The sequence below is a fragment of the Hipposideros armiger genome, unplaced genomic scaffold (genome assembly GCF_001890085.2).
Source record: "Hipposideros armiger isolate ML-2016 unplaced genomic scaffold, ASM189008v1 scaffold_240, whole genome shotgun sequence".
Classification (NCBI taxonomy): domain Eukaryota; kingdom Metazoa; phylum Chordata; class Mammalia; order Chiroptera; family Hipposideridae; genus Hipposideros; species Hipposideros armiger.
Window position 1 is genome coordinate 916,203 of NW_017731590.1, and position 24,232 is coordinate 940,434.

Below are 24,232 nucleotides of genomic sequence, written 5' to 3' on the forward strand. Positions count from 1 at the left end.
GAGAGAGAGAGAGAGAGAGAGAGAGAGAGAGAGAGAGAGAGAGAGTGAGAGAGATGCTTTCAAAAGCCAGTACTTCTAACTTGTACTCAGGGGTGCAAAGACAAAGACAAAGTCACTCCGGAGCTTTGCTCGTTAGCCAAGTCAACCCCACCCAGTCACCCTCACTTACCCCTTTCATGTAAACTGGGGATCCCGCAGGTTGACTGAGGGCCACTAGGTGGCAGCACATTAACTCTTCAAATGCCAGAATGCGCTCAGCAGTCAGGAGTTGTGAGTGAAAACTTTGCGTTTGGTCACTTCCCTCAAAGGAAAGGAAAAATAAATGACTTTTTCCATACTCAAAGACCCTTGGCTTGCAGTGTAAGTATTAGAGGAAATCCTATGAGGAAAAGATTGCTTCCTGGTCACCCATTCGTATGGTGGCTTTAGACAGGGTGCAATTGTGTATGCTCCAGGCTTCATGACTTCAGTGACTCTTGGTTCACACTTGGTTCAAGGGACTGAACGATCCTTTGAGAAGTTTATGCTCACATTCAATTCACTTTAACAAATGCTGAATATAATAAGAAATGAGGGCATTCCATTTTCCAAGGACAGTGCTAATGGACGAGCCCTGCCCTTGGGGAGTGTGAGGAAGACAGACATTAAAGGAATAGCATCTTATAGTTAACCACCTTGGGTGAGTAAAGGAATGGAGACTCAAACTTGCTATGAATAATAGGGAAAGACGTAAGTGAAGGGAAAACAGGCTTATGAAGATCATTTTAGACCAAGCTTCTCTGATATGGGAAGCCTTATGTGTTTAAGGTGAGCAAGACCTAAACTATGGGAGCTGCCAGAAAAAAACCTTTGCCAGCAGGGGCTAAAAATGCTTGCTGTTCAGATGACAAGGAAAACTAATCATTCTCTGGGGGTATTCTAGCCTCTGCAAAGCACCCCTCTACTCTGCCTATTAAACTTCTGCCACAGATATAAAAATCCTGTGGTGTTGATTGGAGTAGTGGGCCAGAAAGGAGAGATTGCTTTACTTTAGAAAGGGGAGAGGGAGCTGGGGGTGAAAAGACAAGTGCCCTTAGATTCGGGTTTAAGAGAGTTTGGAGGAATACAGGGAGAAGAAGGAAGACATGAGGAGGAGAGAGCCGTAAATGTGTGATATAGATGACTAGAGAAAGAGCGGGAAAGGCAATTTTAAGATGATTTGCTGTTCATTTGGGATTCTCTTCGACGTGTTTCAAGAAAACTCAGTAAAGATTAAAATTGCCTTACAATTATTTTTATTTCTGCAACTGGCAGGCCTCTGAAGACACAAGCAAGCCCTGCTGTTGCATCACCACTTTTTCTTTCTCTCCTGTCTGGGTAAGGCAGTACCCAGATTTTAATGTCTTTTAGGAAAGGCCATCTCAGGATCTCCAGTAGGTGACACAAAAAATAAGGATTTTATTATGCTAATTGCCGAATAATAAGCAATTTCTCATTCTTCAGTGGGCAACCTTGGAGTTTAAATTTTACTCTACAATTTCATCAAAAGGACAAGAAACATCACAGTAAGACAACTCTCTGATCATCAAGCACTCTTGGATGGTGATATCATGTTGTTTTCTTGTATCATCCATCATACTCATGCAAGGCTAATAGATGTTTGATGGACTTGGGGCTCATAGTGGCCCACTAGCTTAGTTTCTCATTTGGGACGAGAATTGCTGTCCTTGAGAAAATTATGAGTTAGGTCCTGTAGTCTGACCTGATTACACTTTCATGCCTTGATGCATTTTCTCCCTCAGCCAGTTTTCCTTACCACTACCCACCCCTTTACCACTCAACCATGTCTGGTCTGCTGAGCAAATGCCCACTCTAAAGTGAAGACTGTTGAAATGTGCTGGCCATTGTGAAAACTGACCTGACCACTCACCCCACTCTCTTGTACATAACTCACCCCCTGGGACTGCAATATTGTTTCCATATCTACTTTCCTAATTAGAGTCAAGATATGAATGATCTTTGTATCTGCAGGGCCTAGAACAGTGCTGTGTGCGATTGATGTTCAGGAAATGATAGGACAAAGAGCTGTCACTCGTATATCTTGTCATTCCATTCTGAGAAAGCCTAGCTTTTGAAAAGCCATCCTTTTCCAAGCTCTTACCTTAGAATTCGTGCTGCAGTAGGTGCTAGGGAATTCAATCAATTTCTCATCCCTCTAATCATAATATGTATATCTTATTCTTCAATTGGCAGTCTCAGAACAAAGCTCAGTCAAATACACAGAAAGTGGAGGGAAATTTTCCAAAAAGATGACTTTCTGATCAACAGGGCTGTAGGAATATAGTTCTCAAAGCCATTAGCAATACAAGTTTCTGTGCTTATTCTGTTTTTGACATAAAATTCTTATTCTTTTCAAAAATGTTTACCTTTTTAAAATATAAAAGTACTCCATGCTCATTAAAGAACATTTGCAAAATAGAGAAAAGTAGACAAGGAAAAAACAGTTTTCAATCAGTCTCACTATGTAAATAGTAAGTCTGTAACATTTTGGGGTATGAATTACTCTTATGAATTACTTATGGAATTTAATAAAAACCAGACGACAGCTCGTGCTGTCTGCTAAAATCAGAGCCAGCTCCCACAGAAAATCCATAGGTGGATTTCATAGTTGGTTGCTGCAGCACACATGTAGGGAGCGCCTGCAGACACACCCTGGTAAGCTACCCTGGGTGGGGGAGATGAATTAAGGGAACGGGTGAATTAGCATGGTTGGGTGCCTTTGCTTGTTCCTGTGGAGCTTTGTACACTGTGAACCACTTTTCTGTTCTCTTCAAATTGCCTGAAGTCACAATAAGCCTCAGGCTGCAGTTCCTTCCAGCTCCTATTCATGCAATTACTGGCTGATTCTTTCATGCTGCAGTGATGGTCACGAGGCCCTTCGTAAAAAATAGAGGGCCTCCCTAACAGCCCTACCACTTGTTGCCTTGACTGACCTAGCCTTGAGTTGCCGTAGTACTTGACCTCTAGCATCCAGCAGGACACACATCCTGGGACTCCTAGCAGCAACCCTAGCACTCTCACTTGTTAGTGTAATGGGACTAACAGCTCACCAGAATGGAAAGATCATGGCAGAAAGACGACACCTTTGTTGAAATAAATGAACAGATAAAGGCAGCTGTAAGAGGAAACAATCAGGATGCCCTGACAAGTGCCATGGCACGCCATCTTCGTGGAATGATCGGCTCTGAGAAGAGCATTCATTGATTCTGGACACTGCAATGGATTTTTACATGTGCATATGTATATTTGTTTTATTTAATGTAAAAAATATTTTTGGGCCCAGAATAATGAATCAACACTGTAATTGAATAAATTGTATCTGTTTTTTGTTTGTTTGTTTTGTTTTGTTTTTGCCAGGCACTGAGTTAGTTGCTGAGGATACAAAGCTACATATGGCAGTCCAGCTAGGGAGACAACCATGCACCTATGTGGAAAGAGAGGAATGTAATATTTATTGAATGCTTACTCTGTGCTTGGCCTTGTGCTTGGTTTTTTTTTTTTATTAACACATTTAATCTTAGCAAAGTGTGAATTAGTATTTCTTGTAGTTTTATGTTACAAGAAACTGAGGCTCAGAGAGCTAATTAATTTCCTAACTCACACTGCTGGCATCTTGAGCCAAAACTCAACCCCTACATCCAACTCAGTTTGATAAGAGCGCAGGGAGAAGCATTTCAGCGCAGTGGGCGGGGCTTGGGTATGACCTCCTGGTCGGCCTTGCCTTGCGTTCTGAGTCAGCCATGACTCAGGAGCTACACCTCCGCAGAGAAGCTGTCGGAGTCAGCTGCAGCAGGGCTGTCAGGTGGGACTATCCCTCCACTTTGCAGACCTCTAGTTTTAAGGGAGGCATTTAAATTCTGTCCTTCCAGCTAAGCTTCAGCCTTACTATCTCCTTCCTTGACAATGCAAGGAAGGGAATGGTGGAATGAATTTGATATGTAGATTCAAATGGACCTGTACTACTACCAGTCGTGTGGCCTCCGGTACCTGTCTTGATATTTTTGCGCTCTGGTTCCTAACCCATACAATGTTGCAATGGCGGCCTTATGGGGTTATGATTATGTTTCTTGGGATATAATAAGTGGTAGCTCACACAGCCCATGGAACATTTCAGTGCTCTATAAGCACTAGCTCTTGTCCCTTCATTGCTTTCCAGGCTCCACTAGCACATACCTACATGGTCAGCACTGTTCCATGTCCTACAATACTCTCTACTTTTTCTGTGTGTATTAATCTTTGTCCCCCCAACCGATTCCCTCCTCTACAAGTTGGCCTTAAGTTCTTTGAGAGAAAACACTATGTCACATATTAACACCTTTCAGAGTGTGTGACCCAAACAAACATCAAAAAATTTTTTTGATTGATTGTTTTGTTTATATCACAGTCTGACTGCTAAGTGATGTGTTAGCAGTGGTGTACTGGAGCCAGCTCATAATGGCTTGTGAGAGCCATGTTAAATTTTCAGGAAATTTGTGAGCTGGTTGTTAAAAGGTGGGTAGCTTACATTTTGCTATGGTAGGAGTATTTACACCATAGAAATTGGCAAACTACAAATCAGGGCTTCGTTCCCTTCCCACCCCAAACACACACAGAGAGCCAGTTGTGTGCTAGGTTTCTTGATAGTCTAATTTCTGGTGCATCATCATTTGCAACAAGCTTCCAGGTGATAGCTTGATTTCGCCAGAGCAGAAGCCTGTAGAATATCTCAAGACTCCCTATAATCATAACAGGATTTCCAGCCTTAGAATTGAAAAATTTGAAGATCTTACTTAGTTTAACCTCTCTTCCAATGTAAAAGTATCATCTTTACAACCCTGATGAATGCCCATCTGGCCTCTAAAGAACAGCTTTACAGATAGGGAGCTCAATTGCTATCTTCCAGGCAGCCTTACCCATGGAGAGCTCCAAGATTGTTCAAAAATTCTTCTTTATAATGATCTGTTCCTACCTTTTCTGTAACTTCCACAAATTGTTCTTGGATCTGCCTGGTTTTTGCAGCAAAGCAAAATGTTTACACACTTTCCAAGTGATAGCATTGAAACAGTTGTCATGTCACTCACTGTCAGAGCTCCTCTGTCAGGCAGTATGGCTTTCCTTTTTCATCAACTGCCTCACCATTGTGGTTATCCAGAACAGAACAAAACATTTTAGATTTGGCCAGTTCAGTACAATAAAGTGAGACTACTACTTCCTGTGCTATTTTTCCACAAGCATATTACACATTTAGTTTGTGTTGTACTTAAAAAAAATTAATTCTTTTCATGGGTGTCATTTTCAAGCTGGGCCACCTTAATGCTATACCTACACAGTTCATTTTATGAACTCAGCATTTTACATTTATGGTGGTTATACGTCATAGTCTCACTATTGATGCATTATTTGTTGACTACTGATTTTAGTATCCATCATATTCATTTCATTAATTTTTAAAATTTTTGACATATCTTACTAGCCTTCTTATAGATAGATTTTCAAGACTAAACAAAAAATTCAACCAGTTGTGGTTTTACCTAATTACGATTACCCAATATAACTTTCTGAAATCTGACTCCAAGGATGTCATGAGAAGTGTTGTCCAATAATTTGCTGAAATCAGGCATGTTTATATAGTTCCCTAGATTTGTCAGTCCAGCCACTTAATCAAAAGTGGTACTGAATTTAATGTGGTATGCCTTGTTTTTAGTGGACTCAGTCAGTTTCTTGTAATCGTCCACTTGTTTCCTAGTTTGATTCTAAATGTTGGATTTAATAATTGATTCTAGAACTGTGTCCTTAGAAAAAACTTACCAATCAGTAGTTTCTCATAGTCCCATTTTCTGGTTTGTTGAAGTTTAGGATGACATTTTCTTTTTTCAACTTTTTATAAAGCAAACTTTATTAACCTTTCTAATATTTTTTATTATATTAGTTTCAGGTGTACAACATAATGACATTTATATAACTTACAAGGTGATTACCCCAATACACTTAGTACCCATCTGACACTATACACAGTTATTACAATATTATTGACTATATTCCTTATGCTATAATTTATAACCCAATGACTATTTTGTAACTACCAATTTGTACTTCCTAATATCTTTCCCTTTTTCACTCATCCCCTCAAACCTCCTTCCATCTGGCAACCCTTAAAATGTTCTCTGTATCTATGAGTTTTTTTCTGTTTTGTTTGTTCATTTATTTTGTTCTTTAGTTTGCACATGTAAGTGAAATCATGTGGCATTGTCTTTCTCTGTCTGACTTACTACACTCAGCATAATGCCCTCCAGGTCCATTCATATTGTTGCAGATGGCAAGATTTCATTCTTTTTTATGGCTGAGTAATATTCCATTGTATATATGTACCATCTTTTTATCAATTCATCCATTGATGGACTCCCAGGTTGCCTCTATATCTTGGATATTGTAAATAATGTTGCAATGAACATATGAATGCACATGTTCCTTCAAAATAGTGTTTTGAGTTGCTTTAGATAAATATACAAAAGGGGGATTAATGGATCCTTCTTTTTCTCTTAGTATAGGCTTTGTTTTAAAGTCTGTTTTGTCTGGTATAAGTACTGCTACTCTAGCTTTTTCTTTTTTCATTTCCATTTTCATGAAATATCTTTTTCCATCCTTTTACTTTCAGTCTGTGTGTGTCTTTCAATTTGAAGTGAGTCTCTTGTAGGCAACATGTGTATAGGTCTTGTTTTCTTATCCATTCAGCCACCTTAGCTTTTGATTGAAACATTTAGTCCATTTACAATGAAGGTAATTGTTGATAGATATGTAGTTATTGCCATTTTATTATTCATATTTTTTAGTCTTTTTTTTTTTCTTGTTCTTAAAGAAGTCCCTCTAACATTTCTTGTAATACTGGCTTGGTGGTAATAGACTCCTTGAGCATTTTCTTATATAGGAAGCTCTTTCTCTGTCCTTTGATTCTAAATAATAGCTTTGCTGGGTAGAGTAATCTTGGTTGTAGGGTCTTGCTTTTCATCACTTTGAATATTTTGAGCCAATCCCTTTTGGACTGCAAAATTTCTGTTGAGAAATTAGCTGACAGTCTTATAGGAGACCCCTTGTAGGTAACTAACAGCCTTTCTCTTGCTGCTTTTCAGATTTTCTCTTTGTCTTTAAACTTTGGCCTTTTAATTATGATGTGTCTTGGTGTGGTCCTCTTTGGGTTCATCTTGTTTGGGACTCTTTGTGCTTCCTGGGCTTGTATGTCTTTTTCCTTTGCAAGGTTAGAAAATTTTTTTATCATTATTTTTTTAAAGGGGTTTTCAATTCCTTGCTCTCTCTCTTCTTTTTCTGGTACCACCATGATGCGAATGTTGGTATGCTTGATGTTGTCCCAGGGGCCCCTTAAACTGTCCTCTTTTTTTTGGATTCTTTTTCTTTTTGTTTTGTTTTGTTTTTNCAGGGGCCCCTTAAACTGTCCTCTTTTTTTTGGATTCTTTTTCTTTTTGTTTTGTTTTGTTTTTGTTTGTTTGTTTTTTTTTTTTTTTAGCTGAGCCATCCTGCTACCTATTGGTAGCTTAGCGACTGCTCAGCTCGGGCTGGCATCGAACCGCTGTTGCTCAGAGCTCAAACTCTTGAGCGAGCTCTTAACCAACTGAGCCACTCGGCCGGCCCTCTGGATTCTTTTTCTTTTTGTTGTTCTGATTGGGTGTTCTCTGTTACCTTATCTTCTAAATCACTAATTTGATCCTCTGCTTCACTTAATATACTGTTGATTTCCTCTAATATATTCTTCATTTCAGTTATTGTATTCGTCATTTATGAAAGGTTCTTTTTTATATTTTTCTATCTCTATTTTTATGCTTTCCATCTCTTTGTTGATGTTCTCACTGAGATCATTGAGCATCCTTATAACCAGTGTTTTGAATGCTGCATCTGGTAAATTGCTTGTCTCCACTTTGTTTAGTTTTTTTTGTTTTTTTTTCTGGAGCTTTGTTCTTTTCTTTCATTTGGGACATTTTTCTTTGTCTCCCCCCCCCCATTTCAACTGCCTCCTTGTGTTTGTTTCTATTTATTAGGTAGAGCTGCCATATCTCCCAGTCTTAGTAGAGAGCCCTTATGTAGTAGGTGTCTTGTGGGGCCCAGTGGTGCAGCCTTCTTGGTCACCTGAGCCAGGTGCTCCAGGTATGGATTTTGTGTGCCCTCCTCTTGTAGTTGAGCCTTGATTTATTTTTGCATGTCAATGGAAGGGATTGACTCTAGGATGATTGGTTGTGAGGACTGTCAGTGACTACAGTGGAGGAGCTATTGTGTAGGCTCTGACCCCTCAGAGCAGGATTTACTTTAGCAGGGCACTGGTGCTTGCCCAGTATGCCCTTTGGGTGTATAATTTGTGGAGGCAGTCAAGTGGTGCTACAGCTATGTCCAAAGCTGGCAACTGGGCATGCCCCCTGCCCAGGGCCTTCTTGGAGGGGCCCCACCATAGACCAAGTTTAGCAACAGCCTGTGTCCTGCTCAGGGCTGCCTGAAATGAGCCACAAGTCAATCTGCAAATGACAGCAACTTGCACTGGGCTTGGAGGAGCCTGGAAGAGGCTAAGCTGTCACGCAAGGCCTACTGCTGCTACTTCTGGGCTTGGGGCTGCTTAGCAAGAGGTATGGGATATGCCAAGGTCAGATGCTGCTTGTTTGTGTACCTTTGAGAGATTTTAGGAAAGTTCACACATGATCTAAGATAGGCCAGTTGTATGGAAAAGCCTCTGGAAGTGACTTGGTTGGGCCTACAAGTTGAGTGGGGCAGGGTCTCAGGAAATCACCAGGGCAGGACCAACAGCATCAGCCTGGTTGATGGAGACTCAGATATGGTGCCGAGCTATGTCTGCATGCTGGGAAAGCGGGGCTCAATAGAGGAACAATGGCTTCTGCTAGCATGTCTGTCTGGGAGAATGCTGCCCTTCCAACCCCCATTTTGAAGACAGACAACTGAGTTCCTCCCTGTATGTCACTGGCACCTTTAGAGCTACTGTCCCAGCACTGGAGCTTAGAGTGAGTGAGTCTATCAAAGAGTAAGTCTGTGTGGGGGCATTTTAAGAGGAGCACCTGGGACTCCAGCAGCCTGCTTTCTCTCTCAGCCCCAATCTCTGCTGGTTTTCACAGCCAGTAGTTGTGGGGACTTCTCTTTCCAGCCCTAGAATCCTGGATGGGGGAGCCTGGTATGTGATTGGAATCCCTTGCTCTTCAGTGGAGACCTCTGCAGTTGATATATCCCTCTCAATTTTTGACTGCCACATGTGGGTATGGGATCAGCTCATTCAGCATCTCTGCCTATCCTACCTGTCCCAATGTGGCTTCATCTGTATATCTTTAGTTATAAGACTTCTATTCAACTAGACTTCAGGCAGTTCTCAATGATGGTTGTTCCGTAGTTTAGATGTAATTTTGATGTGGTCTTGAGGGGGTACAAGCATTTGCCTACTTCACCATCTTGATTGAAAATTGACATTTTCTTAATACTTCTTTTGATACTGGTCCTGTTCCCTTTGATGTCACCTGGATTCCCAGTCATGGAAATCTTGCAGGTCCTAGTCATTTCTTGTTAAATAATTTGTCTGGTCCTTGAGTGCACTGCTGTCCAATAGAAACCTGATACAAACCACAAAGGAAAATCACTTATATAATTAAAAATTTTCTAATAACCACATTAAAGAATAAAAAGAAACAGGTAAAATTAATTTTAACCTGTATCTTTAAATTATTATCATTTCAACATATAATCTATATAAAATTATTAATGAGATATTTAAACTTTGTATACTAACTCTTTCAAATCTAGTGTGTGTTTTACACAAACAGTAAATCTTAATATGTACTAGCCACATTTCAAGTGCTCAAAAGCCACATGTAGCTAGCAATTATATTGAATTATGGAGGTATAGACTTATACTGATTTCAAGTGTCTGGGAATTATTGTTGTTATAATTATTTTTATTATTCATCTTTTTATCTTCTGCTTCATTCCTATTTTAATAATATTTATTCTTTCTTTTTCAGCATGAAGGCTCATTCATAGTCAAGAAGGCAAGAGCTAAATAGGGGTGGAGTGGCCTTGTTTTCTCTTTGTCTGTTAATATTAACGAGGGTACCTTTTACAGTTAAGAACCATAAAGAAAGCTCGTTAAGGGCAACAACATCCCCTAGCACACAACTCTCCCTAGAACCACAAAATGGGTATGTTACAGAGGCCTGGGAGCTAATTCTCTCCAGATGTTTGCAAAGCGAGCAAAACCAAAAGGTGGAAACTGAAATTACTAAACACTTAATAAGGAGCTGATGGAACCAAGGCCCCAGGGTTGGCTCAGCAATAAGTAAAACACAGAGACCCCGTTTGTTCAGAGGAACTTCAAAGCCCCCTATAAACTCCTAGGAAAGGTGAGAGGCAAAAACGCTACAGAGAACCTAGCATTCCTACAAAGTCAAACTGGAGACTAACTTGAGATGCTTCCCCTGGTGCTTAAGAAGAAGACTGAGGGGCAGGTCTGGTGAGCAGATGTTGGACTTTTGTTTACGCCCATTCTTACATACAGTATGTGCATGTCGGATATAGGCGTTTCTCTAGCTAAGCCAAAGGGAAAAAACCAATTAAACATCAGTAAAAAAAAAAAAATAGAAAGAAAATGCCTTTTCTGTACTATTACTCTTCACCAAAACCATAAAATTGCTAATGAGACACAGCAGATCCACATAAAGTTGGTTATATTTATCTTCATTTTTTTTTCTTCCTTCCCTCCCTTTAATAGCGGGATGAACAGCATGGAATTTGGGCTAAGATCATAATTAAAGAGGAGGAAGAAGGACTAATTCATCAAATGTGGTATCAGTTGAAAGTCTGATAAGTTATCTCTTTGGTCACCAGTTACCTGGCAGGAGAAAGGCTTGCAGGATCCAATCCTGTAACTGTTTTTGTTTTTTTATTCCATTGTTAATCATTTTGACCTGCCAGGTGTAGGTGTCATTTGCCTTTCTTATCTTTCTTTGAGGTTCAAAGAAAATGAAACAATGGCAGCCCAAAAGGATACAAGAAAAGTGATCAGGGCCAGCTGAGTGGCAGAGTTGGTTAAGAGTTAGCTTAAGGGCCGGCCAAGTGGCGCATTGGTTAAGAGCTGGCTTGGGACGCCAGAGGGCCCCGGTTTGGATCCCACATATGAGGGCCAGTGACACTGCCCTTTACAGCTAAGATGCTGAACAACAGCTCAACCTGGAGCTGGGCTGCCAAGAGTCACCGGTGACGGCGTAGGCTGCAACTCCTGCTGCAGTGGGTTGCCATGGGCTACCGTGTATAGCCAGCAGCCAGCATGAGTGGCCAGTAGCCGCCATGAGCAGCCGTCCAGAAGCCAGCAACTGATCTGCCTTGCCTGGAAAGAGCACAATGATGGTGCCAACTTAAGCCAGTGAAGCAATGTCCTCCACAACTTGTCTGTTCCCCTTCCCCCAATTCCCCAGCGCTATTCCCATCCCCCAATTCCCCAATAAAAATCTTAAAAAAAAAAAAAGAGTTAGCTTAAGCACGTGAGCTCTGAGCAACAGGGCCGCCAGTTCGAGTCCCACATGGGCCAGTGATGCTGTGCCTGAGCTGAGCTGCTGCTGAGCTGCCAACAGGTGGCAGGATGGCTCAGCTGGTGAGAGCACATGCTCCTAACAAGGTTGCCTGCTCCATGATGGGCTACACCCGCCCGCAACTAAGACTGAACTTGGCACCTTGAGCTGAGCTGCCACCCAGATGGTTCAGCGGAGAGAGCGTGCGCTCTTAACAGTAAGGCTGCCGGTTTGACCCCCACATGGGATGGTGGCTATGTCCACCCGCAGCTAAGATAGTAACATAGTACCTTGAGCTTAGAGGCCATGAGCTGCCAACTGGCAGCCAGATGGTGACTGGTGCCCTCCACAACCAAGATTGAAGAACAACAACTTGGCTGGTCACCCTCCCCAATTCCCCAACACTGTTCTCCTTCCCCAATTCCCCAATTAAAAAAGAAAGAAAGAAAGAAAAGTGATCAAAAGGGACCCCATTACCTAAGCAAAATAGCTGCCATAGAGGAGGGTGGAGAATGACTCTCATTAAATAGTTACTAAGGGAGAGAAAAACAGACAGTCCTGATGTTGTTAGAAATTGAAACAAAATCCCATCTTCTCCTTGGAGAATTAACAAAGTGGGTCCAGTATCTCCTTCTCTTCCCCGCTCCCTCCCTCCCTCAGTCCTCCCCCCTCTTTTTCAGAATGGAATTCTGTAACACTACATTCAGAATACAATGGTTAGTTACATGCATAGTATCTTTGTACATCTAGGTTGGAGTCCCAGCTCAGCTATTTACTACATGTGTAAACTGTAAATTTGTTTAACTTCTCCTGAGTTTCAGTTTCCTTACCTACAAACATCATGAAAATAGTGCCTCCTTCTCAAGGCTTTTGTGAGAATTAACTAAAATATGTAAGCAAAATGCTTACCTCTTATAGCCCAGCTCCTGGCACAAGGTGAGAGATAACTAATGGTACCCAACTATTTACTATTCACTATCTGGGCTTCTGTTCAGCTCTCTTTCTGCAGGAAGATGTTCTTTTTTCATTCAGACTTAGTAGATTCCATGATTTGCAGGCAGATAATTTTCCTTAACCTCCAAAAGGTGGGTTCATCGAGGTTTGTGACCTGTGCTAGTTTTCCTTATACAGAAGAGGGAGTGTTTCAACTGAGTCACCTATTTGGTAAGTTTCTTAACTCTGAGCATTTGCTGGAAGTGTGCGTCTAAAAAAATGGTTTTCTGAGATGGGTCATTGGCTAAGAAGCCGTGTGTTATCCTGTACCCATGCATCCCTCAGTTCCCCTTCTCAGTACTTTTGTGCAAATGATCAATCACCATAATAAAGCATTTCATAAAGTCATGATTCAACAAGAAAAAGATAAATGTAAACACTATACAGACAAACACTATGAGGAGAAACATCTGGATGTCCATGGCTGTTTCCTGTCGAGAGAATTTGGGAACTTGGGGATTTTAACAGTTGGACAGGGCTAATTTTGGAAACTGCTTCATATTTGTATAAAAAAGAAAAGCACACATTTATTACACTTCACTCATCAGATGAAGGAAGTTGGCGGTTAACTTCCCAGGCCTCTCTGAGAACAAAAGGGATTAAATTGGAAACGGAGCAGAGGGTTTCCCTTCCCTTTCCACGCTTTCACTCTAGGGCACCCCTTCTTCATCATGACTTTGTTTTCCTTGATTTCTTCCTTTCTTTCTTACACTCAGGTTCTTCTTAGTTTCCAGAAATCTCAACTTCGAAATTTGGCTTTGCCACTGACTGGCTAGTTGATTTTAGCCAAAATCTCTTAATCTGTCTAAGTCTCAGTTTCTTTTTTTTTTAAATAAAATTAATGACAATAATAGTAGTAATAATAATAAGTACTTAACCATGAATTTCACAGGATTATGTACATTAAGCCTCCTCCCCCTCCTTCCAGTTCCCAGAACATTTACTGTTCTTTCTTGCTTCTATGTATTTTAATACTAGGTTTCCGTCTTTCTCTCCCCAGAAAACAGTAACTCACCCTTTTTAAGGCAGCCCAAATATTACTGATGCTGTGAGAAACTCTTTATCTCTCCTTCGCAGGTATTAAAAATAACAATTTCAAAGCACATTTAGTAGCATGGGAAATTTTACTACATATTTTTAAGAAAAAGCAACTTATAAACTAACACAATACAAATATGATAAAATATTATATGTATACATATTTAAATTTATTTTACAGGATGATAAATGGGACTCTTCTTGTCCTGAACTCCAGACTTCAACTGCGAAGGTGAAAGAACCCTCACATTCTAAGGAGGAGATGCTAGATACATACTTGTAGATGGCATTAAATGGTCAACCAGGTAGTCTTCCAACACCCCACCACCCCAATCAGCCTACATAAGAAAAGACAAGAAACTCAAACCAAATTTGCTTAAATAGAAACTTTATACTAATGAGATGTTGGTTGAATAGGGACTCTTGTGTCATCTCTCCTCTGTTCCCCATGAGTCACCCACCTCTCAGGCCAAATGAAAGTAGCTCTAAGTAAACAATTTCAAGAAATCAGGCCTACCTTACAAGAAGGGGATCCTGGATTTCCACTCTTTGCTAGATGCTGGCTTATAATAGTTATAGATACTCCCAGGCCCATGGAGGTGCTGCCCCCCAAGCAGAGTAGAGTGAGAAAGTTTTTGGTAGCTTGACAAGTACTCCCTTCCCTAGAGGTGGAGGGGGAGGGCACATGTGAACCCAGAGAGTTGAGCCTACTTCCTGTCTGAGAAGCCTGCAGGTGGAAGGCTGGACGAGCAGTATGCAACATCTGGGCAAGGAGAAAAAGCAGTGGAGGAAGAGTCTGACTCCACCACTCAGCATGGAAGGGATGCCTGAATTTTCCATGAACCAAGAAGATATTTGCGAAGGCAACTGGATCTAAAGACCCTTGAAGGTCACCCCAGCAGAACATGGTAGTAGGGTAACTGCAAAAGTTGGGAGTGGAGGATGCCAAAACATCAGCCCTAGTGTGTGTCACTCACACTGATGTCAGGGAGCTGCACAGTGTGGAGGTCCTCAGGGTGCCTTCAAGTAACCCACACACCCAACCCACCGAGACCTCAGGTGTGGCAGCCTCCTATCAGAGACAGGCAGTGTTAGCCAAGTCGAGACCTAAAACAGCAGCAGCAGCAGCAGCTAAGAAAAGATATTTCTCTTCTTTTTCCCCTCCCTTCCACCCCAATTCTGGAAAGCCAGTAGATGGAGGAGGACAGACCCAGACCCTCTAAAGATTCCTGACCGTTGAGGGTTGCAAATTGGGAATATTGGGGAGAACAGAAGTTTTAAATTGGGAGTGAGACTGAAACTTTGATTTATACTCAATAGAACTTGCCATTATAACTTAAAACGACATTTTCCTTATGGATCCATTTTGTTTTCAAGATCTCATTCCTAATGATGGAGGGGGAAATCTTTAGATTTGCCAATTAAAGACATGCAACATTTCCACGCTTACCCAGAGAGTGGTCCATATGGTATTGTTCTGGGTGCTTGCAGTAACGTAAAGGGAAGCTTTCACAATGTCTGGAGCTCTTGATATTCTGCAGATGAAGGAGGAAGATGTCCTCAAATTCCTTGCAGCAGGAACCCACTTAAGTGACACCAACCTGGACTTCGAAATGAAACAGTCCATCTACAAAAGGAAAAGTGAGGGCATCTAGAGCATAAATCTGAAGGGTACCTGGGAGAAGCTTCTGCTGGTGGCTTGTGTCAATGTTACAATTGAAAACCCAGCTGATGTCAGTGTCATATCCTCCAGGAATACTGGCCAGCGAGCTATGCTGAAGCTTGCTGCTGCCACTGGAGGCACAATTGCTGGACTTCACCTCCATAACCTTCACTAACCGGATCCAGGCAGCCTTCTGGGAACCACATCATCTGGTGGTTACTGATCCCAGGACTGACCACAGAGGCATCTTATGTTAACCTGAGTGACACAGACTCTCCTCTGAACCATGTGGACATTGCTGTCCCATGCAACAAGGGAGCTCACTCAGTGGGTCTGATGTGGTGGACGCTGGTCTGGGAAGTTCTGCACATGCGTGGTACCATCCCCTGTGAACACCCATGGGAGGTCATGCCTGACCTCTACGTCTTCAGGGGTCCTGAAGAGATTGAAAGGAAAGAGCAGGTCACTGCTGAAAAAGGCCATGACCAAGGAGGAATTTGGGGTGAATGGACTGCTCCAGTTTACTGCTATTGTTCAACCAGAAGTCACAGGTGGGTCTGAAGGTGTGCGGTGCCTTCTCTGCCTGTCCAGCAGTTCCCTACTGAACAATGGAGCCCTCAGCTGCCATTGAGGACTAGTGTGCAGCTCCCACTGCTCAGGCCACTGAATGGGTAGGAACAACCAGAAATGGTCTTAAGCTGTTCTTTCATAGGCTCTTAAACAGAACATAGAGGTAAGATTGATGGAAAATAATGTTTACTATATATATGAAATATATCATATAGTAAAACCTTAGATTGCGAGTAACTTGGTTTGCGAGTGTTTCACAAGGCGAGTAAACATTTCTATTAGGTTGGTGTAAAACCGCAGTTACTTTTGCACCAACCTAATAATACATTTTAACTTGGTAAACGAGCGATGTCTTGCAATATGAATAGCTTATTTCCGAAACGAATTATGCTCGCAAACCAAGGGGTGTGTGTGTGTGTGTGTGTGTGTGTGTGTGTGTGTGTGTGTATATATATATATATATATAAATATTCAGTGGATTCTATTAATAGGATGATTAGGGCTACATCTTCTTTCTCAAGTTATTTTCCCCTTTCCTTCTTATTTCTGTGACGGTGTCTGAGTTTAGGCAGAAGCTTACATATCCTCATCACTGTGGGGGGAGACGTCTCTAATCCACGTACTGTGTCCTCCTTGTACAGGTGAGAAAATAGAAGTTAAGTAGCCTGTAAGGGCACATAGCCAGTGAGGGACGGAACCACCTCTGTGGATGAGTGGAGGTTGATACACATAAATGCAAGACCAGGTGAATGGATTAGGCAACTGACATGTCATCTTAGAAAAATGAGGAACATGCTGGCTGGGTTGGGTGGCCCAGGTCCCAGATCTTGACACATTTTCCAGGACATTCTCAGACCCATTAAAACCCTCTAGCCTAACACAACTGTCACATCTATATTTCTGGAAGATGAACATGGCCCAGTAAAGGATGTAGGATTTCACATGGTTCAGGGTACAATTGGTACTGTTTATTCCATTCACTTATTCTTCATTCATTTATCACATATCTATTTTGTGTATTTTACAAATGAGGTGATGTTCTAGGCCCTAAGGATAAAGAACATAAACAAGACAGACAGCCCCTGCACTTGGAGAGCTTTTATTCTATAAAGGACGGGAACAAATAACAACTAATTACACAATTCATGCCTTGTTATAATTTTTGTTAAGTGTTATGATTGAGAAATTGATGGTCCTATGAAACCATGGGACATGAGGACATGATCTATTTGGTGGGTCAGAGAATATTTTCTTGAAGGAATGGTATTTGAGCCAAGCTAAAAGGATGACTAGAAGCTAGCCAAGGGGAAGGGAAGAGTTATAAGAAATGTTCCAGCCTAAATGTGTGCTGTTTCTGTTGAGACAGAACTGAAAAAAAGCTGGGATGACTGGACAGTAGTGAGGTCAGTTGCACAAGATTTTAGAAATTACATAGGTATTAGATTTAGCCCATGGCCCACCAGGCAGTGTATGTGGGATTATCCATGATCTTACTGGGAGTTTACTCAGAGAATGCAGGAATTGGGAGAGGTAGCCAAAATGTAGCTGTATTATTTTGGTATGCTTTCAATATGATGTAACAAAAAAAATCCAGCTAACGGTACTTAAAACTGAGGTTAAAATGAGCAAACATTTTCTGTAAAGAGCCTGAGTGTAAATATTATAGGCTTTGCAGGCCATGCTGTCTCCGTTGTAACTGCTCAACTCTGTCGGTGTAGCATGAAAGTAGCCAAAGACAATACATGAACAAGTGAGCGTGGCTGTGTTCCAGTAAAGCTTTATTTATTAGCCCATGGGCTGTAGTTTGTCAATCCCTGTCATAAAATAGGATATTTAAGTTTCGCTTAGCAAGAAGTGTAGCAGTGGTGGTTTCAGGGTCGGTTCAGCAACATTAAGAGATAAGGGAGCTGGAGAATCAGCTGTGAGATCCCCTCGTGGTCAAGTGAGCAAATGAAACAAAGACACCAGGTTTTGAGAAGGAGCAGTTCATGGTGGTTAAGGATTGAAAACTAGTACTCTGTACAGAGCAGAGTGAATCCATTAGCCAGTCCATGATTTGTTAAAACCAGTCTCAGTGTTCACTGATCAGCAGAAGGTCTTGAGTTCAGCCCAGTAGGGATCTGATTCCCTAGGTCTCTCAAAGTTCATGGTCCTTGGATAAGTTCTGCTGCTTAGAACCAGTTGTGATAAAATAGAAGCACAGGTTTTGATATCTCCTAAGCAAGTGTTGATGTAAATGGAAATTTTACCTTTGACAGTTCCAAGATGGCTACTGGAATTCCAAGTATCATTTATTTAAAGAACAGCATCCCATCAGGAGGGCGAGCCTAGCCAGAGGAGCTTTTGTTCACAGCATTCCCTCTTATATCAGGGAAGAAATCTTTATTAGAAGTCTCCTATCCACTACATGCAGTCTTACCTTTGTGTCTCATTGGCTAAAACTAGGTCACATGTCCACCTCTACAGCTATCACTGGCAAAGAGGTCAAAGCTCTTCTCTGGGCTGCATGTCTGATACCTGAGTGATGCTGGGAATCTGTTAACAAGGAGGAAGGACTTTGATGGTTATTGGGAAAGCCACCAACTGTGTCCCTCAACAACTATTACTGGCTTCCCTCCTTATTAACAGAAAATGCAAAGATGATGAGAGACAGGCGCTGCTGAAGAAGCTGTAGATAGAGGAATCTAAAACAGTTTTGCAAAAATTAGGTGGTCCTTAGAGTACAATCCCTGATAATAGGGCCGAGTGCTCTGAGTGGAGCTTCAATAGTGCCGGCTGCTAATGAGAATAATCATATCTGTTTGGATATTTGGATTTTGTTTTTATTAGAATGATTAAAGAGGAACACCCACCCCTCCGTGCAGCCCCTCTTCCTAGAGACACACAGAACCAATCTAAGGAAAAAGCTTAAGGACAGGAAACTCCAGTTTATCTATAAAACAAACACACTTATAGTTTAAATAATCTGCCACAGGTTATTGGATTTCTTCTCTCTATTTATACTTTACTTTTATGAGAAACTGGCAAAGGATATATACACACATGCCAACGTTAAGGATTTAGTAAGAAAAGCCATTTTCAGGTATGTTATAATTACTAATTTCAGCCCAGTTCTAAACAGCTTCTCTGCCTCAGTCTGCACTGTATGGTAATAATATAATTATAACCCTGAAGCATTGTGGGACATGGGAGAAAGAATGAACTCTTCACATTTTTTATGTTAATTGTATGTTACTGTTGTCCAATTATTTGTCAGGGGAAGGCAATGAAGAATGATGAGAAAAGCCTGGGTTTTTGCAGCTGGCCAACTTGGGATCAAATTCTAGCTCTGCCACTGAATAACTGCCTCAGTTTCCTCATATATGGTGGTAGGAGTTTTGAGATATCCTCAAGGGAAGTTTAAGTGCACAGAAAGATTAATCAAAGGCTTAGTTTGGTTTTTAAAATTATGTTCCTTCATTAAAGTTACAAATTGAAAACGAGTTCTTCCTAAAGCTTTTAAGTTCAGCTTCAAGTCTTATTAATACATTTTAGTCTAGCAAATTTTAACAATCACTTTTGAGGGGTCCTATGACAATGTTTGATTTTATTTACAAACTGGGTAAATTGAACATCTTTAAATATTTTATTTTTTATTTATTTTTTTCCCTAAACTTCACCTTTATTTTTTAAAATATTTTTTCAGTTACAGTTTACATACAGTATTGTATTAGTTTTAGGTGTACAACATGCTGATTAGACACATATAATTATGAAGTTACACCCCAATAAATCTAGCACCCACCTGAAACCATACATCATTATTACAATATTATTGACTATATTCCCTATGTCATACTTTACATTCCTATGACTTTTTTGTAACTACCAATTTGTACTTCTTAATTCCTTCACCTTTTTCACCCATCCCTCCAACCCACTTCTTATCTGGTAACCATCAGATTTTTCTCTGTATCTATGAGTCTGTTTCTGTTTTGTTTTTTTATTCTGTTCTTTAGATTCCACATGTAAGTGAAATCATGTGGCATTTGTCTTTCTCTGACTTACTCCACTCAGCACAATGTCTTCTAGGTCCATCCTTGTTGTTGCAGATGGCAACATTTCATTCTTTTTCCTTTTTTTAATGACTGAGTAATATTTCATAGTTTGTATGTACCACCTCTGCTTTATCCATTCATCCATTGATGGATACCCAGGCTGCCTCCATATTTTGACTATTGTAAATAATGCTGCAGTGAACATATGGATGCACACATCCCTTCAAAGCAGTGCTACTGCACCAGAGCTAAGGGACAGGGACCTGCTTTTACCAGAGTGACACCCCCACTCTATACAAGTAAGTGAGCACTGTAGGGGCAGAGGGAGATGGCAGCCCCTGATCTTATCTTGCCTCTCCTGGCATGGAATTCCCACCCTGCAAGCAAGCTGGGATGGGGCAATGGGTCTCCAATGTTCTCAGCCTCTGCACCTGAAATAAACCTTCCGTCCTGAGTTAGAGCTGGGTAAGGAAGGGCAAACGATCCTTTTGGCCATGCCTTCCTAGAATAGAGCTTCTGCAACTTGGGGCTGGGGAAAATAAGAAATGGCCATCTGCTCCTCCTCTGGTGAAATTATAGCTCCAAGCTGGGGACTAGAGGGAGCCCTCACATGCCTGGAGTAGAGCTTCTGTAACATGAAACTGTGAGGAAGCAAAAAAGTGGGTTCTGGCTCAAATGTGGGTTCTTACTTTTCTTAGCAAGATTTAGTAGATTTCCTTGAATGAATTTTTCTCCATTTGCTCTATGCCCTTAGGACAATTTTCAGAGGCTTTAAATGATTGTCTTTTATAACTTTCACCAATTAATTTGTTTTTCTGGGAAGAGGGTTCAGCCAGCTTCTTACTCCTCCATTCTGAAAGTTTTGAATCCACACAATCTATTATTTGATTAGAGTTAGGTACTAGTCATCTAGTTGACAAATATTTATAGACAATCAGCTATGTGGCAGACAAAGGTTTAGTTGCTGGTTGACTTGTTATTAATTTACTGTTTCAGGCTTATGTGTATCTAGCACTCATAACTCCAGTAGGATAGAGTGAGCCTCAATGGATGAGGCCACGTCTATTTGATCTTTGTAAATCTCTGCAGGACTTGGCACAAAGTGGGATGTATAGTTAATGCTTTTGTACAATTAATTTCTTCCTGATGTCCCTACTTGACTAACATCACATTTTCAAAACTATGTATTTTTCTGTAGTGCATTTTCTCTTTATTTAGCAAATCACTCTGGATTTTCAATTGTTTTCTCTGATATCAAAGTTATTTTGCTGCAATTTTTGAGTGTCTCATATGCATTAGGCCTGTATATATGCAATCTCATTAATGATAGCGTTAACCCTGTGATGGAAATATGGTTATCCCATTAACAGAGGAGAAACCCGAAACTCAGAAAGGTAAACGAGTTCACCTAAAGTTACAGCGAGTCAGTAGCAGAGATGTGTTGCCTGACTCCAAAGTTGGTTCTCTTTCCTGGATGCTAACCTACCCTGACTCTACTTCTGAGAGAAGAGAACTATAGCAAGTTTAAGAAAAATTGTTTCAACACCTTGAGTCATCTATAACATCACGTGGTTTGGAAGCCTGCTGTATTTTCCCAAAGGAAATATGTGATCTGTCCTCTTCCTGCTTATTGTACTTTGGCACACAAAATGACTAATGAAGAACCACAGGAGTGAAAAGGGGTGACCCTGTTGCATCACCCTCAAACCCCCAGATGACCCCAATTAAGGCAATGATCTGGCTGATTTACAAAGATGTAGCCCACAAAATGGCAAATATAACTCAACCACAACCAATCTGGCCCTTGTTAGCTGTGTTGTAATGAGAACTTGTATGAATATCATTATGAAACACTTATGTAGGACAAAAATTGTGCTGAATTCAGAATTTTCTCTCTCTCTCTCTCTCTCTCTCTCTCACACACACACACACACACACACGTTAGGAATGGTGGAGCATATCTATACCTCTACTTTTTAAAAAAAACTAGAACATCTTAAAAAACTTGCATCCTTGAGAATAGTCAGTTGTTCAGTGGGATTTGTGTGGTGCAGCTGGATCTCATTGGTTGGCCCCTTTAAACTAATCTAAGCTCAACCTTTTCCACAAAGCTGCAGGATCAATAAAACGAGGAGGGGTAAAACTAGAAAGAATTTGAGTGGAAACCTCTAAGGAAAATGTGTTGTTTTTTATTTTTAATTAAAGTATATTGGGGTGACAATTGTTAGTGAAGTTACATCGGTTCCAAGTGTACAATTCTGTAATACATCATCTATATATCACATTCATTGCAGCTATATTTACAGTGGCCAAGACATGGAAACAACCAGTGTCCTTCGATAGATGATTAGATAAAGAAGATGTGGTATATATACACAATGGAATACTATTCTGCCATAAGAAAAAATGAAATAGTGTCATTTGTGACAACATGGATGGCTATTGAGATTATTATGCTAAGCAAAATAAGTCAGACAAAGTCAAGAACCATATGGTTTCACTGAAATGTGGTATAAATGTGTGTGTTTTTTTCCTTCCATGCAAGAAGAAAAGTTACCGTTTCAGTAAATTGTATTAGACTATAAAATTATTAGGTATGAGACTGCTTCTCCTCTAAGTTCTATAAAACACCTGGAATAGTATTATTTAGTACCTATCAGGAGGTCTTCAAGTATTAGTTGATTATTGCAGCCCAAATCTTCTCTTCATTGTCATAGTTGATGGAACCAGGGTTAAGTCACTTTAAGAGTTTGCCTGTAAATCTGATCTACTACCAGTCCTCACCTGCCATATGGCTTATTCAGACCTTCTGTTTTTGCATCACTTTGGGAATTCCAAGGTGGGGTTGGAATGGCTCACGTATAATTAGACATGCTTTCTAATCATCTCTCCCTTCTTTGTCCTCTCGTTTTTGTTTCTGCTGTCTCGAGTGTGCTGTTTTCCTGCTCAACCGTATTGATGCCCTCTGAGTTGGACTGGGAGGGGCCAATAACACGAATCCTTTCTTTTCCTACCCCAGGCCTAAAGACCCCTGAACCACTGCTGGTTTCCTCATGTGGGATCAGTTTCCTATGCCACTTGTGGCATGAAAAGATAGGGGCAGCTTACTGTCAACAGCAGTAGAGAGGAATTCAGCTGGCTATGCCATTTATTCTTCTAAAAATTACCAATCAGTTCAGTTTTCTAACGGTGCCAAGAGGGAGTGAATAAAGGGGCAGGAAGAGATCAAGAGTGTAACTCTCACTGAGCTCATTCCAAAAAGATGGAAATACCAGCCGTGGTGGAGAAGCATTTATTCTCTAACATCCTGCAATCTTTTGCTGAACACCCCCAACATGGAACTGCTGATCTGCCCTTGGCCTCTAACGCCACTGGGGATCCTGAGTCCAGATCTGTGGTATTTACCTCTCTCTGACCAACTCACCCCTCTTCTTTCCCTTGTTTATATATTTTTCTTTTCACGAGAAAGAAGGCCACAACCAAATTAGGATGGGAGGAGGGCTAGAGTTGTAATTTTGGCTATTTTTGTTTTGTTTTCAGTTTGTAACCAGTTTACTGAATGGTTTAAGTTCAGTAGAGTTTAAACATGAAAAATATTATTTCTTCCAGTGACTGCCCCTAAAAAAGCTCTGTTGAATCTCACTCACCTTTCCCTAAATGATATTTTAGCTAAAACATTATACTCATTTTCAGATATTAAAAAATTCAATATAATACAATTTATTCAGCTTCAAACTTGTATCCAACTTAATTATCTTCCTCCTAACTTGGAAGGCTCAGGGAAGGGAGTATACTTTTCTCTCTCATTTTTCTTTCTTCCTCCCTTTCTTCCCCAGCGTTTTGGGGTCCTAAAGAAGGGCGGGGAAGGAGGAAGTAAAACTCTTCTCTTTAAGTGGTGCTATTTGGCCTTTTCTTCCTTGGCAGTCAAGGCCCATGTATAGCAGAAGTCTAAATGCTCAGTCTCCTGTGGGCTCAAAGTGAGTCCGCACAAGGCCCTCACACTGCACAGTGCCTGCTGTGGGAGACACACTCTGGCATGATTTCTTATAATCCCCACCCCAGCATGAGTTCCCATTTCCATTGGTAAACTCCCACATTTTTCTGGATGGAATACCTGGAAAATAGACTGAGACTTGTGTGGTCGCCTTAACCAAACAGCAAAAGTTTGTTTCCTTCTCATGTAACAGAATTGAGCTAGATGAGTTCTCTAGTCTGGATGGGAAGCTTTGCTCCACAGGATCACTTGGGAATCTGGGTTTCCTCATTTATCTTTGCATTTCAGCTTGCATGAAGAGGAAAGAGGAAGTCAGCGTAAGCAGCTTTTTTCTTTAGAGTGATAACTTGGAAGTTTC

At 40.9% G+C, this 24,232-nt stretch overlaps 1 pseudogene; it reads left to right on the forward strand.

Annotated features, from left to right (window-relative positions):
• Positions 1–15,070: 15,070 nt before the first annotated feature.
• On the forward strand, positions 15,071–16,004 carry LOC109389701 (40S ribosomal protein SA pseudogene; annotated as a pseudogene).
• The last annotated feature ends 8,228 nt before the right edge of the window (positions 16,005–24,232 follow it).